The following is a 15,667-nucleotide window of genomic DNA, read 5'->3' on the forward strand; positions in this document are numbered from 1 at the left end:
TTGAAATGATGATTACTGTACAGAGTCCAATCAACTCATTAAATTAATTTTCTACAGAAGCATGATCAGCATATTTGCAGACTTCCCAGCATACATTGGTTGAGGTCTGAGGAAAACATACTACATGGTGAAAACTTGTTGTCTTTGTTTCAATGCTGGAACAAAGTAGCTCTAATAAGACCTGTGATTCTTTGTTTGAAATGAAGAACTGACTCTTCGAACTGAGAAAATGTAAAAAGTTATCAAAAATATTTTTGTTTGTGTGCTAATGAAGAGCTGCTGGTTCAACTTAATATCTTTTCTCTACTACAACTACATTAATATCATTACAAAATTATCCCAACTTGTCTTTTCAAATACAATCAACTTTAAATTTTAAGACAGCCTCAATACTAACTTTTTTAAAGTTGGAACAAAAAGTTTGAGTTTTTTTTTTAAATGACATGTTTTACCTTTGAATAATAACTCAGAACATCAAGATTATGATGGAGGTGAGTGGCAGTGGCTGGTCCAAATTTTACCATAACTCCCTGTGCTTTCTGTGTCTCAGTGAGGTAGTTGTACATTTTACCACCAGCATTTCCTGAAAGCTTTATCTTATACTTGTCTGTGCCATAAAGCAATTTCTGCCATGCTTCAATGCAATCCAATAGATTTCCCAGAATTTCCTGCAGCTGATGATCAGATTTGTCTGTGATTTCAGTGACTTGTCACAATAAAGTGTGTCTCAGTGGTAAAATGTAACCAAAAGAAAAAAAAAAAAAAGCAAAAATGAAATCAAAGTGTATAAACTAGTGTGATCGCGGCCACAGTTGAAGGTGTTTGTGTTCCTGTACTCAGCTGCGGCTCACAGGCTTCAGCAGCAGAGAAATAAACTTGGGGTGAAAGTCAGTTGTCAAAGGCTCAGCGCCTCATTGTGTGAGAGAGCAGCGGGTCCGGTCATTCTCTGCTGTCTCTCAGGCTCCGTGCGAGGAGCCACTTGGAATCTTATTTACATCAACTTTTTTCTTTTGAATGGTTACATTTGGCTCGGAGGATTTTCTCCTGTCGTCTCCACTTCTTGTGTGTCCGGTGGCTCTGTGTGACGTTGCGCTGGTACCGGGAGCTCTCCTCCTGCATTCCCCGGGAGCGGCGGCGGAGACAAGCTGCTGGTCGCTTCTGCACGGCGAGCTTCCCGTTCCTGCTCCGCGCTAAGATGTCCCGTTTTAAAGCGGATTTATTTGGCTGCAACAGGCTACATGACGGGCTGTCCTCGACGGTATGAAGCACTGAAGACGAAGGTGAGACGCTCAGGCTGCTGATTTCTTTAGATTCCATTCATCTCCAGCTGAATACCGGGGCGCGTAAACTTTTGAAGCTCCGCCGCGACGCGCAGAGAGTGGGTGGCCAAATTGTGCGTCGTGATTAGAGAAAGTAAGGCGACTATTTTGAGAACAGATGCTGTTTTTTTTTCAGCTTATCTTTGTCTGCTTTCATTCAGCATCCTACCTTTTCCATGTGTGAAAATTCAGACCAGCTGAGGCGACACGTTTGGTGCGAGAAAGAAAGCAGGTGTAGCTTAAATATTTTACTCTCCAAACACTCTAAATTGAAGAGTTGATTTATTTCTGAGACTAAACTGCTTTGTTTTTCAATTTTGTGCGTAACTCGCCTGTAAATATGTGGCTATAAGGACACATGGACGTGCTGTGAGCGCACAGAACCGAGGGGGTTATGAGCTCTACATCTAAGTCTGTTGAAATCAATCAGTCATGCTCTGTGCTGATAATAACACACGAGTCCTCCTCATCCATTTCATATTTTTTTCCCTCACACTGGATGACTATTCATTTCTCTTTTTTCTCATCTTTCAACCCATGAAAAAGAAGAAATGAGAGACTGACGCACGTTTTCTTTGAGATTTCTTTCTATCTTTCTTTCTTTCTCCTTCTCTCGCTCTGGTTACAACACTGACTGTTACAGTCACCAGCTCAGGTCAGAGTAGTGATATGTGCGGGGGTGATGATCATCAGGGCCTCTCAGGGCCTCTCCATAGAAGCTGCTGTATACAGACTGTGAGCACCATCCACACATTAAGCTGTATAGAGGCTTGTCAAGGCTCGCTGCTGCTGCCGAGGTTAACCTGCGCGCCACAGAGTCATGACCTGAACACTTCCAACACCCTCTCACTCTTTGTGCTAATCAATTAGGGTGAGAGAGGACGGGGTGCGCTTTGCTGTGCGCTCGTTATTGCAGAGTACAGGTGAGGCAGACATTATTTTAAGCCCTCTAGTCAGTCAACCACTGCATCCTGAGAAAAAACATCACTTTAAAGCTGTGAATTTTTCCCCTTTATATACTTATTTGTTGCCCCACTTACGCGCGGTCAGTTGGACGCTTATTTATTTTTTAGAGTGGCACCTTCAACGACGCGTTCTTCATATTAGAACTATTTTATTCAGACCTCTGCTTACACCTATTTGAAGTTTATCGTACTTACTGAATGGCACAAGGAGAGTAAAACTACCTAAACCCAGCCCACGCTCCTTTTTTTAATCCACTTAAAAGAGTTAAATCACTTTTTGGAACAATTACGCACAATTCTGAATTGTTACAAATGATCCAAATGTGACATTTACATTATAAGATACATATAATGATTAGAAATCAACAAAATTAATCACTCAGATGTGACGTTTCAACCCGTTCAGAGCGGATTTGGGCGCCTGAGGGGACAGAAACACAAATATTCACACTTTTCTTTAAACATCTCAGATTTTTTGTTCACATTGTTGGTTGGCAGCCAAGTAATAATGAAAAAAAAAATCACACAATGGGGCAGATTTTTTTTGTCTCCTTCTATTTTGCCCGGCTGCAATCAGTCCATTCCCCGCATTTGTTGGATAATTTAACACGAACTCCGCCAGAAGAGGTTCAACTACAGGCGATCCTCCTCCCTCCTGAGTTCCTAACGGGTCCCGACAGAGGATGGTGGTGTGCGTGTGTGCGAATGTGGATGTGAGTGGGTGGGGGTGTTGAGGGCGAGGTGGAGACAGGCTTGTGAGGGTGGGGGAGCGAAACCATAGGTGTGCGTGTGTGGGGGGGAGAGAAACAAGCTGAGTGTGCGTCTCATCTAATAGAGCCTCGGAGCGCGTTATCTTCCCCGTCATCTCCGTCTGGGCGGTCGGTTTCTGCACCGTGCCCTGCCGTACCGTGCCGGGGGAAAGCGTCCGGGAGAAGATGCGTTGATGCGGGCGGATATTCTGAGCCGCCGAGTCTAATTGGTGTGATTCATGTCCCCGTTGAGTGGCTGAAAGCTGCTCAGAGCCACGGAGAAGCAGAGAGAGGAGGAGGAGAGGAGGAGATCCGCGCAGAGGAGTCTGTGGAAATGAAGGAATTCTAAACAGGAGAGTCAAAGTTTCTTTTGCTATAGTGGCTTTTTCTTTACTCTGAGCCTCAGATTGACGCCGTGATGGAATGACACTTGGAGAGAGACATGATGGACACTTTGGCACCGGAGCTCCCGCTCAGAAATCCTCCCGTTTCCAGCCTGCAGGCGCGGTGCTGACCGAGCCCTCAGGACGGTGATCAGTCATTTGTTTTGAAGTGGCAGGAAAATCCGCCGCCTGATCGTTTTCTCCCCCCTCATGTCGCCCAGACAAGAGTGAGAGATGGTGCGCACAGCGATTCCTCAGAGACTGACGTGCGTACTCATCACATTGGCGTTAAGGAGCGCGTCTTAAAGAGCTTCATTCTTCATTCATGTTCATTCTGCTGCTCTGAACTTGTTGAACGGCGTTAAAGAGCAGGGGGACAGGGAGGACCCGCTGCGTGAGGGGCGTTCAAGAGATGTAAGTTTCTAATTTTGCTTGTAAAGTTTACTTTTGGGTGTGTTGAAGCGTTGAAGTGGCTGATTATTACGGTTGGAAGTTATTGGCTCTGGCCTGGCTGCGTTTATCTCCTGTAATAAACAGCTGAAGGGGAGGGGGTGGCGCATTTTTCTTTCTAAACCTCGTTAACAACTTTTTAAGACTTTCTCAGCCTCAAAAGAAGTTATATTAATATTTACATGACGCGACCTCGGATGCATCCAAAACTTAACCATCATCTCCTCGGGTCATTTCCAGAGGCGCCCCCTTGTGGAACTTATTACCTAATCGTCCGTCCATCATGCATAATTACATTTGTGTCATGCTGCTACAGCCAATTGGCCTGCGTTTGATACGTCATCATTACATGAGCAGCCTATTACAGTTAGATTTGTTTTGGTACATGCTCTCACATGCATTAGCCTCTCATTTCATTCAAACCTGCTTGATTCTAATGCTTCTTTGTGCATTTTAGCCCAGTGGCTTTGACTTGAGGCACATATATTTTACACAATACTGTGACATACCTGCTCTTTAGTTCTGAGATTTATAGTAGTTATAATCTGATTTTACCTTGGCCTTGTATTCAATAATACCTTCAGTTATTCTTTTGCTGATAACTATTATCATAAAACATGATCGCCTCAGGGTTCAGGACTCAGACTGCGTACTGTGCAGTTTGAAGTTTATATTAGCGTTGCATCTTCCAGCCACAGTAAATAGTTATTATTATGAGCTTAGTAATTGTGATTGCAGTCTCTTTGTTTTCACTCATCCTGTGAAACAATGACAAGTGATGAACAGTCATATTTTGTGTGGTTGTTACAGTAGAGCTACAACAATTAATCAATTAACTGTCAACTCTTAATTAATTAATTAATTAATTAATCTGCAACTATTTTGATGGTTAGTTTTTTGCTTTGAGATTTTTTTTTTTTTTTCTCAGAAAACACGTCCAAATTCTCTCTGATTTCAGCTTCTTCTTTAGTCCTCTGTGACAGTAAACTGTATATCTTTTGGTTGTGGACAAAACAAGACATTTAAGGACATCGTCTTGGACTTTGGGGAATGGCAACCAACATTTTTCAACGTCTTCTGTCATTTTATAGATCAAACAACGCATCGATTAATCATTTTGACTCATTCTAAGAAAAAGTGTCCAAAATCTCTGATTTCAGCTCCTCAAATGAAAATATTTTCTGGTTTCTTTAGTCCTCTGTGACAGTAAACTGAATATCTTGGGATATGGATAAGATATCTGAGGATGTCATCTTGGGCTTTGTGAAACATTTTTCACAATTTTATGAACCAAACAACTCATACATTAATGACGAAAATAGTTTTTAAATGAATCAATAATTAAAACAATGGTTACTTTAACCCTAGTTGTTAGCAGCTGTCGCTTCAAACCATGTGGTTTTTTCCTGCTTATATTTCCAGCATGTGAGAGCTACCTGGGCGAGCACATTCCTCAGAGCTAAAGTGGACATTTTGAGTATCCAGACATGTCACTGTGGTTGCAGAATAATGTGCTAGCAGCCTTTTAGGAAAAGTGTCTTTAATAATGCATAAGGTGTTCCTGTGTCGCAAAGAGAAGCATGCCTTGGTGGCGAGGAGGAGAGGCAGAGAGGCAGAGAGAGGAGGGATGGAGGGAGGGTTGGCAGAGGCGTGATCTTGTCTCACTTGTCTCATTGGGTGCCCCGTGCACTGCTGTGTATGTGGCGCTGGAGTAACTGACGCCCGAGGGTGTTCAGCTCGACTCGGGGCAGCGTCGCCACAGTCACCCTGTCAAAAGTGCTGCTCTCGCACACGCAGAGTGCATGTGGCAGCTTCAGCAGCTCAGGGGAGGAGGAGGAGGAGGAGGAGGGGATGGAGTTAGAAGAGACAGAGGGAGTGATAGAGGATTGTGGCAGATGCAGCTGGTGGAGGCAAGTGAAGCACGTCCTCAGCAGTCAGGGACTGGGCTGCCTTCGGAGGCCTGACCTGTCTGGCTCCAGAACACGCTGGGTTTGAGGAGAGGCTGCAGCTGCGTCCTGTTACAGGAGAGATGAGTTCAGGTTTGGCTTTTTGATAGCCAGCATTAACGCAGCCTTTTCAGTGATTCTCCCGAATCTTTGTTTTTCACTTTTCAGTTTTTTTTTGTGAAGGTGGAAAAAGTCTCTCCAACATGAGAAACTAAAACTCTAAACCAGGGCTCCCAAACTGGCCCCCTTCATTCTCTCCCTCCAGCCCACAACATGATGCAAAATATTTAATATAAGCCGGCCTGCAAAATGATGTTATGTATTTTTTTTCTAGTAGTTTTATATCAATATAAGCCATCATTTAATTACATAAAATTGAAATAGATTTTTGTTTTAAAAAATGACTGTTTGTAGCTGAGGGAGAGTGGGATTTCAGTCCTGGCCAGGACAACCATTATGAGACAGTACTGTGAAATTACATGTTAGTGGTACTTGTTACTTACTTACTTACTTACATAAAAACAGACTACAAGAGAGGTTTAGGGTAAGATCACTATTTGTCCTGGCCATGCAGGTGTAAATACCCATTACTGTTATTTATACCCCAGGTGCAAATAACATTGTTGTTACAGACATCTCGGTGCTTGTGTCTGCCCTGCTAGGCTACATATAATCAGGTGTAAATAGCCACATTGGCTATTCCACCCTGGGTGAAAATAGCATCTGGCCAAGCCAAGTTACGTTTGAGACCAGTGGTTCTCAAACCTCAAGGTTAGGACCCCTAGGTGGTCAGAAAATGATTTCTGGGAGTCACCAGATAGTACACAGTAATATAAAATAACATTGTGGCAAGAATGTGAGTCAGGAAACAGCTTTGCCTTGTAACAACATTCAACATGAGGAAGAAGCACTCAAAGTATGAAAAATACAGTTGGCCTCAACAAATATAACAGCCACAGCCAGTCACTAATGGTTAAAACTATAAACCAGCACGGAAAATGACAGTTACTTATATAAATCACAATGCCTTAAAATAGATATTATTGAAGGTGTTTGTGATAGTCAAAGAAGTTGTTTTCCTGTGTGATTTTCTTAGCTTTCATGTTTTTTACGATAATCCCTGAACAGTCTTAGGCAGCGGGTGGTGGGGGTGTTATTCTGGGGGTCACAACTTGAAAAGGTTGAGAAGGACTACTCTCTAATAATGAAATTCTTTCTGAGCGAGACGCTTGTACTTCTTGAAATTGTTATTGCATGCACATTTCACAGACAGGTAATAATTTATCATATCAGAGGTGGAAAACAAGCCTTAATACAAGCCCAGGTTTGGCTAACAGACGCAGCCAGACTATTTGTGCAACCCCAGAGCAGAGCCGCAGCTTTGATTCCTTCTGAGGCCACCCATCCCCAACACAGAGTCACTTAACCAGCTGTCAGCACCGCACCCATTCGCTACCTGTCGTCATTATTAAAAGATCATTAGCCTGCCGATTGAAGGCGGCGACATTTTAAGAAGTGGAAAAGACCGCTAAGTGATGGGCTGACTCGGAGGCAAGCCCCAGGGATGCGTTCTAGGCATGCTCGCTGTTCCGCGGTAACGCTGGCTGTCATGTTTGCGGGGCCACGCTCCACTCTCCATATGTTTATTCATGAGGACAGAGGCCCTATTGGCAGGTTGTTAACAGGCAAGATTAGGGATTCTGGAAAGGCAGGCAGAGAAATCTGGTGAGCAGAGCACAGAGAGCAGGCAGGAGGCTTTTTTTTTTCTGAAGCTAGGCCAGCTTCTAACTTTATCTATCTTTCATCTGTTTCTGACTGTCTGCCCTCCTGTCTTTCTGCCCTTCTCTCTCCCGCGCTCTTGTTTCTCTTTTAGTAAGGCACTGGTGGGGAATACGAAACAGGTAGAGTCCGAGAAGATGAAAGTAGGTAGAGACAGGACAGAAGCAGGGTCAGAAATTGCCCTTGAAAGTGCATAAAATGCGTGAAATTAAAAATGAAAGGGGGGGAAAATAGCTCGGACATCAGTGGTAACCTTGTAATTATTCCACCTTACTCGGGGCTGAGCACATCCTTTGGAACTTAAGTGGACAGTTTTTTAAATTTTGGGACAATTTGTTGAATTGTTAAATAGTCAGGCAGGTGTGTAAGTACTGCCCCCTGCGGGCCGCCGTGGGAGATTCGAGGGAGATTATGACCCGCTGGTTCTTTCCAGTGTGTCCGGGATGAGTGAAAAATGGGCCTTTTTGATCAAAGAAGGACTTGAGATGCAGTCTGGAGCAGCTGAAAGCGTTGGCACCACACAGCCAGCAGCAGGAGAAACTGCTGCAGCAACACAAGCCACTGGTCAACAAAAAATGTACAACGATCAATATGAGCAAAAGTCGAAAAATGAAAGGATGAGAGAAGAAGAGAAACACTGTGGGTCAAAACCAACACACTGTTTCTTTACCAATTTGAAATATAAAGGTACACTCTTAGAAATACAGGTGCTAGCTAGAACCATAAAGGGTTCTTTGGCTTGTCTGATAGGAGAACCCTTTTTCTAAAGTTTATGGAAAAGTAGCAGTTTTTAAAACCCAACAAAAAGAGTCATACGTGGAATCATCTGTTGAAGGTTTCACCCAGAACCCTCTACAGAGGACCCTTCTATGGTGTAATGGTTCCACCCAGAAACCTCCTTGAGGGTTCTATCCAGGGGGTTCTACTGAGAAACCTTTGCAAAACCTTTGCAAGGATTTGAAGAAGTGTTGAAGAACTCTCTCTTTCAAAAAGGGTTCTTTGGATGAAAGGGGTTTTTAATAGAACCCTGCAAAGAAACAAACCCTTTTTTCAAAAACTCTCCTTTCCAAAAGAGTTTCTTTGGATGAAAAGACACTTAATTGAACCCTGTGTTAGAACAAAAACAGCTCTTGGTAGAACCTCAGCCCTTCAGAAAGAACCCTTTTCTTATTTCTAAGAGTGTGTGATTTGGCAGTTTGATTGAACAGCAACTGACAGACAGATTAGACTCATCCCAGACCACATTTACACCTGTAAAAGTTTTAGGCTTAAAGTGAGAAATCAGAGCTGGAAAAAAAAAAAAGAGGCAGACATGAGGCTTTTTCATGTGTTCATTTGATGATATGCATGATTTACAAGTGACTCCCACCAGTAGTAAAAAGCCGCTCTGGGGACATGCGTGTAACATTTCCCCCGTGATTTGGAGAAACACTCAGCGATGCTCGAGTGGCCCCGGGGATGAAATGGAAGTGGACACCGAGGGCTGTTTCTGAGCCCCAGGAGACGAGGCGAGCGGTCGGGTGTATGGGTGGCTGTTTGGGTGGGGTGTGATGAACTTCACCAGCAAAAACAAACTCTCTCTCTGGGTCGACCGGGCCTTGTGAAAGATTCATGTGTTTAAATATAAAATCCAGCTTACCGTTTGCAGCACTGGGGGTTGGTACCTACAGTCCCTTGTCGTTTTGGGCAGACTGTGAGTGCACACCTCACAGACCGGCTTACTGTATGTGGTTTACTGGTACTGTGAAGGCCTATGATGATATTCATAATAAATTATATGATGTATTACATTATATATCATTTGTCAAGCAGAAAAACGTGGAAATATCTGGTTTCCATCATTCTTTGAGAGTGGCACAAATGATTTACATGTCCACTTCACTCTCCAAATTTTCCAAACTTCATTTCATTTTTATCAACTGTTTCAATGTTACTGCTTAAATTCCCATTGCATCTTCAGTTTATTGTGGAAATCCTCTTTTTGTACATGACTTTAAAAGGCAGTTGAAATTAGATTTATATCCTCTTTGTTCCACCTTAAAATTGCTGCTTTTACTTTTTAATCTCTTTTTTATATATATACATTTTTCCAGATCTTATTGATATTTTCTTTAAAGTGTTCCTCCAATCAAAAATGTGTACTACACGTAGATGTTTGGCCTTCACTGTGCAGATTGCTGCATGTCTAGAGTTTTATACTAGAAGGTTGTCTTTTAGCCACTGAAGGAAGAATGTTTCTGAGTGCTCACCTTTAATCTCAGTTCAACAAGTTTGTGTACGAGTATGAGTTTTGTGTCATCACAATGAGCTTGGAAGCTTATACAAATGTGATGTGGAAGCTAAACTTTTGAACTGAAAGAACATTTCCATGTTTATAGATTCTGCATTTTCACTGAGGGAGGTGGAGTGGATGTAAAGAATTTTTAACCAGGTCATTTCTTGTGGAAAAAACCTTTATCATATTTATTTAAAGCAGAATATTGGTGCTGTGAAAACATCTTTGGGTGGATTTTTAATATTATATTTTCTCTATTAACACCCTCATACACAGGTGAATAACAATCACTCACTTATTATAAAAATCTCCACTAAACCAAACAAATATTCCCCTTATTGTCACACCTTAAAATATCAGCTTTGATTTTTTTTTTACTTATACTTTATCTCTTTTTTCATATCCGACCTTTTCACATATTTCAAGTAGAGCCAGATAGATGCATTGTTGACCGATATTATCATATTATATTTCTATCTGTGTATTTTTTAATTCATGGTCATATATATAATAATTAAAAATATCAGTGGGAGTTTACTGTGTCGGTGCCCTGATGTCATTTTTGATTTTATATTCAAGTAGCTTATACAAATGAAGAGTATCGACTATTAATATCAGATTTTTTTTAAAACTCCTGAATATTGGTATCAGCATCAGTCCCAAAAATTCAGAATCAGCCGAGCTCTAATTTTGACATGTTTATAGTAAAGTCAAAACAATATACTGTGACCTGGCTTGTTAATGTTCGTTTTAAGCGTTTCTTTTCACAATAAACACAACAGGACATTTTATTTTCAACAGTGAATACAGAAATAGTTTTTCCGGCAGTCACCCTCCCTCACACCCAGCGACCTCCCACTGTTACTGTAAGTGTTTGTCGCTAGGTGCCTCACATGTGATATATATTCCTGTAAATGGAAGAATTTCAGACTTCCTGCGTGTGAGCCTCCTCTCATGTCTTCAGACCTTGATCGATGGTTGGGGGAAGCGACCTGCCCTAAAATAAAGCCTTTTTTTTTCTCACTTAAAATGCACGTCCACACTTCTTCCATCTGCTCTCCTTTTCCTCTCCCTCACCTCGTCTCCTCGGGGCGACGGAGGGTTATAAGCAGGGAGTAATGAGAGGAAGGGGCCGCTGTGTCCAGGACGGCGGAGTGATAATGACCCCGCTTTTGTGATCTCTATTGCTTGTTATCGAAGCCTCGCCAGCGCTTGTTGTCTCATTACCCATGACTGGAAACTCTCTTTAACCAGAGGTTGCACGTGAAGCTCACACACTTTTTTTTTTTAGATGTATGCAGACATCGCAGCCATCTCTTTAGTCTCCTCCTTAACACGGTAATATTATGTCTCATAATGGGAACAGGGAGCTCGGTGCCAAGAGTTCCTCTGGATAATTGGCTGCTTCCTCACCTGCTGACATCTCTCCCATTGACATTCTTACATTTTACATTTAAGGTGCTTCATTTATTTCCCCCTTAACCTCTTCCTCCTTCCTCCGTCCTCTGACTTGTAATACCGGCTGTATTTTTGTAATTTTATTTTTTTTTTTTGTGCTGATTTCTCAATCACCTTGTGCACAAGTTAATCCCAGTTTCCAACCATATGTGTGGATTGTGTGTATTTCTAGACTTTTCTTTTAACGCACACAGCATGCCATGCAAGATTTTCTGGTTGCACTTTATTTTACAATACAGTACTAAGATATACAGTACTAAGATGTAACAGCCTGTACTCTGTATCAAAATAGACAAAAAATAGAAATAATTTGTTCTTTATTAGACAGTATTAGACCCTTTATTAGACCCTTATTAGGAGGGCATTAGAACAGAACTGTACTATAAATTAAAGTATATTGTTTCCCACTTTTAGACCCTTATTATACTTTATTAGAGGGTAATTTGGGACACTTTACAACAGAACTGTACTGTAAGCTAAATTGAATGATATATCTGCTACTTTTCCATTTCAAAATAATATGTGAACCAGCTCTACCAAGTAAAGGTAAATAAATATTTGTTGATGAATAACTGCAAGAACTAATTGTAATACTCGATCTAGAACTAGCAGATGAGGATCTAACAGTGGGAAATGATACACTTTAATGTACAGTACAGTTTTGTTGTAATGTTTCCATAATTAATCTGTAATAAAGTCTAATAAGGGTATAATAAAGGGTCTAATACTGTCTAATGAAGAACCTGTTATTTCTAGTATTTGTCTTAATTTGATACAATATATAGTGTTCTCTAAAATAAAGTGTGACCAATTTTCATCCAATATTTTTCATCTTAACATGTTTTGGATATCCTCTCTCTATATCACCTTGTTCCCAGCTGATTTAAAGGATGTTTTTTTTTCTTCCTTCATGTGCATTTGCAGCTTTGTATAGGAAATATGTTTATACTATGAAGCCGTTGCCTCTGACCTTGGCTACTCTTTAAAAGAGGATTTACATTTCATCAGATTGAAATGGCTCTGAAGGGCACGGAGTGAAAAGATCTGACACAGATGCAGCTCCAGATCTCCTGTGCTTTGGTACAACACATCAAATTTACATTTTGAAGAGACAAACAAAGCAGACTCCTATATACACACACACGGGAAACGGTGCCAAATGCGGCTTCGTGTTGTCGTTTTTCGGTACGGTCCCTTCATTTATGTATAAAATCTCCACATATCTACATGTTTCCATCATCTGAAGGCTGTGTGGTTCTTTTAATGCATTTTTAGGGCTCATGTACTCCTATGTACACTATACAATTTTTCACATATTGTCTTTCTCACATTCTCACATTGCACATATGTCACCTCGTCACTCTGTCACAGCTTGTGCTCAGCTGAGAGTGCTGCTTATTTGCATATTTTGTTCATGCTGAAACCCTGATTTTTTTTATCCAACTCTATAAACAATAATCTCTGTATGTGGTATGATAATATAATGCTACTTTTTTTACTGATACACTATTCTTTTTTATATAATACTGCTGTGACTTGGTGTCTAATCTATTCTAGTCTAATTATAAATGAAAATCTGAATTAATTAGCATGATAACACACTGTATACACTGTAGCTGCCAAATGATCCTTAATGACCGGAAGGTGTGTTGGTCAGCACACACACACACACACTCACTGAGTCAGCTGACTGATTAAGCAGCACTAAAATGTCTACCAGTCGGCCTCCGACCACTGACTCTGGTCTCCATCAATCACCTGCAGTCTGTTTGAAGGCAGGAAACCTTCACAGGCTTGTATCCACGGGCTCGGCCAACTGGCTCACTGCTGTGTTTCTGGCTACAGAGACATCAAGGCGTACGCAGGTTGCAGACAGTCTAATTTAAAAGACTTTTTAAGGTCAACTCAGAAATAAAATGAAGAAAAGGGAGAACATTTCCTAAAAATTATTCATACGTATTTTAGGCAATGAAAGGAGCTTTAGAAGAAAAAAAAACAGACAGCAGGGTTAAATGTTTGAAAGCCTGGTGCTCAGCTATGTTTAAATAGGTCTTTTAATCCAAAAAACTTTAGACAAAAGGAAAAGTGAGGTCACTTCACAGTGGATGGCAGATATAAATGGATGCTATATAGCCTGGGAAGTAAATCACTGTATTTGATATAGTGCAGTTGCTCCTGCTATGGACAGCTTTACCACTTTAGAGAAGAAACTTTAAAGCAGCACGGTCACAAGATATTTATGTTAACATATGACTGTTTTTATCCCAAACTGCAAAGTGGGACTACATCAAGTAAGGGTGGTGAATTTATCCTGTTTAGTGAAATGCTTTTGTTGGTTTTGTCACTTGTTTGGTCCAGTAAAACGTCAGTTAAAGCTGCTATAATCATAATTTTCATGGCTGCGTGTAGTGTAAAAATGTGTAGTGACACTAACATCTAAAAGCTATCAAAGTCCTGCTGTACATAGAGATGAAACAGTATGAACATTTATAGTAACCAAAATTATCTTGGCCATCAGTATTATCATGCCATTGTTAAAATGTGCTGAAAATGTTCAGAAAGGACCAACTTTTATTTTGAAAACCTCTCAATGATTTGAAACGGCATCATGTCCTGTGTGATATCAGTGTTTCCACCGATGCAAAACAAACCATTGCTGCGTGCTGTGCCTGTTTACAGTAAGTTTTTCAAAATGTGTTAATCAAACACGGCTATAATGCAGATTAAATTTTGAATTTTTGAATTTTATTGTGCTTTATCCTAAAACTGGTCATTGTTTCATCCTTACCTGTACAGTACCTGCTGTCGGACAAAGTTAGCGACTGTCTGGTGAACATGGTGGAGCATTTAGCAGATAAAGAGATATTTCCTCCAGGAGTTAGTGGAGACCAAAACAGAGCTAAAAAGATAATTTTGAACTTTTAAGCTGCTTGCTAACAAGTTATGTCAATGGTGTGTTTAAAGACTGTCGCACTGCTCTGAAGTTGACAAAAAAAAATCAATAAATGCAGGTTGAAGTATATTTATTCAAGTGCCAACAAAATCACTTCAGCAGAAATATCTTTGATTTGTTATTTCCATTGTTTGACATTTTATGAAATTTCAAATGAAGTCACCACACGTATTACTCTGGAGCTACAACTTGTTTTTAGACTGGGAAAAGTCAATGTCATTTACATACCCGCTGATGACAAAAGAGTCATAAAAATCCTTTATGAGTCCCCGGTGGATCATTGATTCTACGACTCCATCATAGCTCTTTAACATTTAGAGCGATGGCTGGTCATTTACTCAAGTTGGACCAGACATTTAAACAATTAAACATTGTTTGTGTGTTTTTATTTATATGTAGATGTTTTATAGACAAGTGTCATAATGCCATGTAGCTGATGGCACCAAGTTTAATTTTGTGAACTATTTCAGATTTATTCACTGCTGTAGTCTCTCTTTTCCCAGAATCCCTGTGGTTATGGAAATGTAGCTCCTGTAGGCTATAGTAGTACTGAATAGTAAGATGCTCCACAGACAGTTTTAGTGACAGATTTATCATTTGACAATAAAGGTAGAATATGTAGGATTTGTCAGTTGCTGTTTGTCGACACACTAGAAACATAGTTAATTGTTGAGTCTCATTCCAAGGATGTCAAATGCCAAAGTTTGGGTTGGCGAGGCCACACATTTTTGTGTTTTGTGGGTGATGATTGAGTTTGATTGAGACTATTTTTGTCTATGCATTGTTTTGAGAGCAAACCTGCATAGTTTGCCTGAAAGTATCGACTGAAAAAAATCACCCATAATCACTTAAGCACCATCAGATCATGTGAAATGAATATCGTAGGCTCTGGGGTTCCCTAGCGATCCATGGCACTCTATTATATTTATTGTTCCTTTTGTGTTTTTTAGCCCTATTTTATATTTTCTGTCATTTGTATTATTTATTGTATATGATATAAAATAATAAGAATCCACATTTTATTTTATGTATGCACTGCATCTTATGGTTGTCATGTATTGGCCCAGTATATTTTCTATCTTGTTATTGGTCCATCAAGGCTGAGAAAAAATTGAGAACGTCTGTCTTAGGTACTAGGTTTCTTTTGACTCTACATCCCATCCATCATTCCAACTCTTGTTGTTAGGGGTTTGTGAGGGGGGTGAGGGCCTGGGGAAAGCTGTAACAGTGTAGGCTTGATACCGCTGAGCGAGAAGAGGGTTTGGTGTGAAAGCAGCAGGATCCAATTTACCCTGATGGCCTCACTTACTGATTTTCTGTGTTTTGATGGGCAACAAACAGCAACATGGCACCCCCATCGAGCACCCATGCAACTTTCCATTCACACATA

The 15,667-nt window shown here is 40.7% G+C and overlaps 1 protein-coding gene across 8 annotated transcripts in view; it reads left to right on the forward strand.

Moving 5' to 3' along the window:
- The first annotated feature begins 914 nt into the window (after nt 1-914).
- ntng1a (netrin g1a) overlaps nt 915-15,667 on the forward strand; it is a 147,354-nt gene continuing 132,601 nt past the window's right edge. For 2 of the 8 annotated variants that reach the window (XM_084746938.1, XM_084746939.1), the window contains exon 1: nt 2,768-3,830. The gene's annotated coding sequence lies outside the window, so the exon portion shown is untranslated. Of the gene's footprint in view, nt 1,281-2,762; nt 3,831-15,667 lie in introns of those variants that run through there. The other 6 variants (XM_084746936.1, XM_084746942.1, XM_084746935.1 and 3 more) reach the window with 6 other exon arrangements.

This window comes from Lutjanus erythropterus, chromosome 21 (genome assembly GCF_056507025.1).
Source record: "Lutjanus erythropterus isolate fLutEry1 chromosome 21, fLutEry1.hap2, whole genome shotgun sequence".
Lineage (NCBI taxonomy): Eukaryota > Metazoa > Chordata > Actinopteri > Lutjaniformes > Lutjanidae > Lutjanus > Lutjanus erythropterus.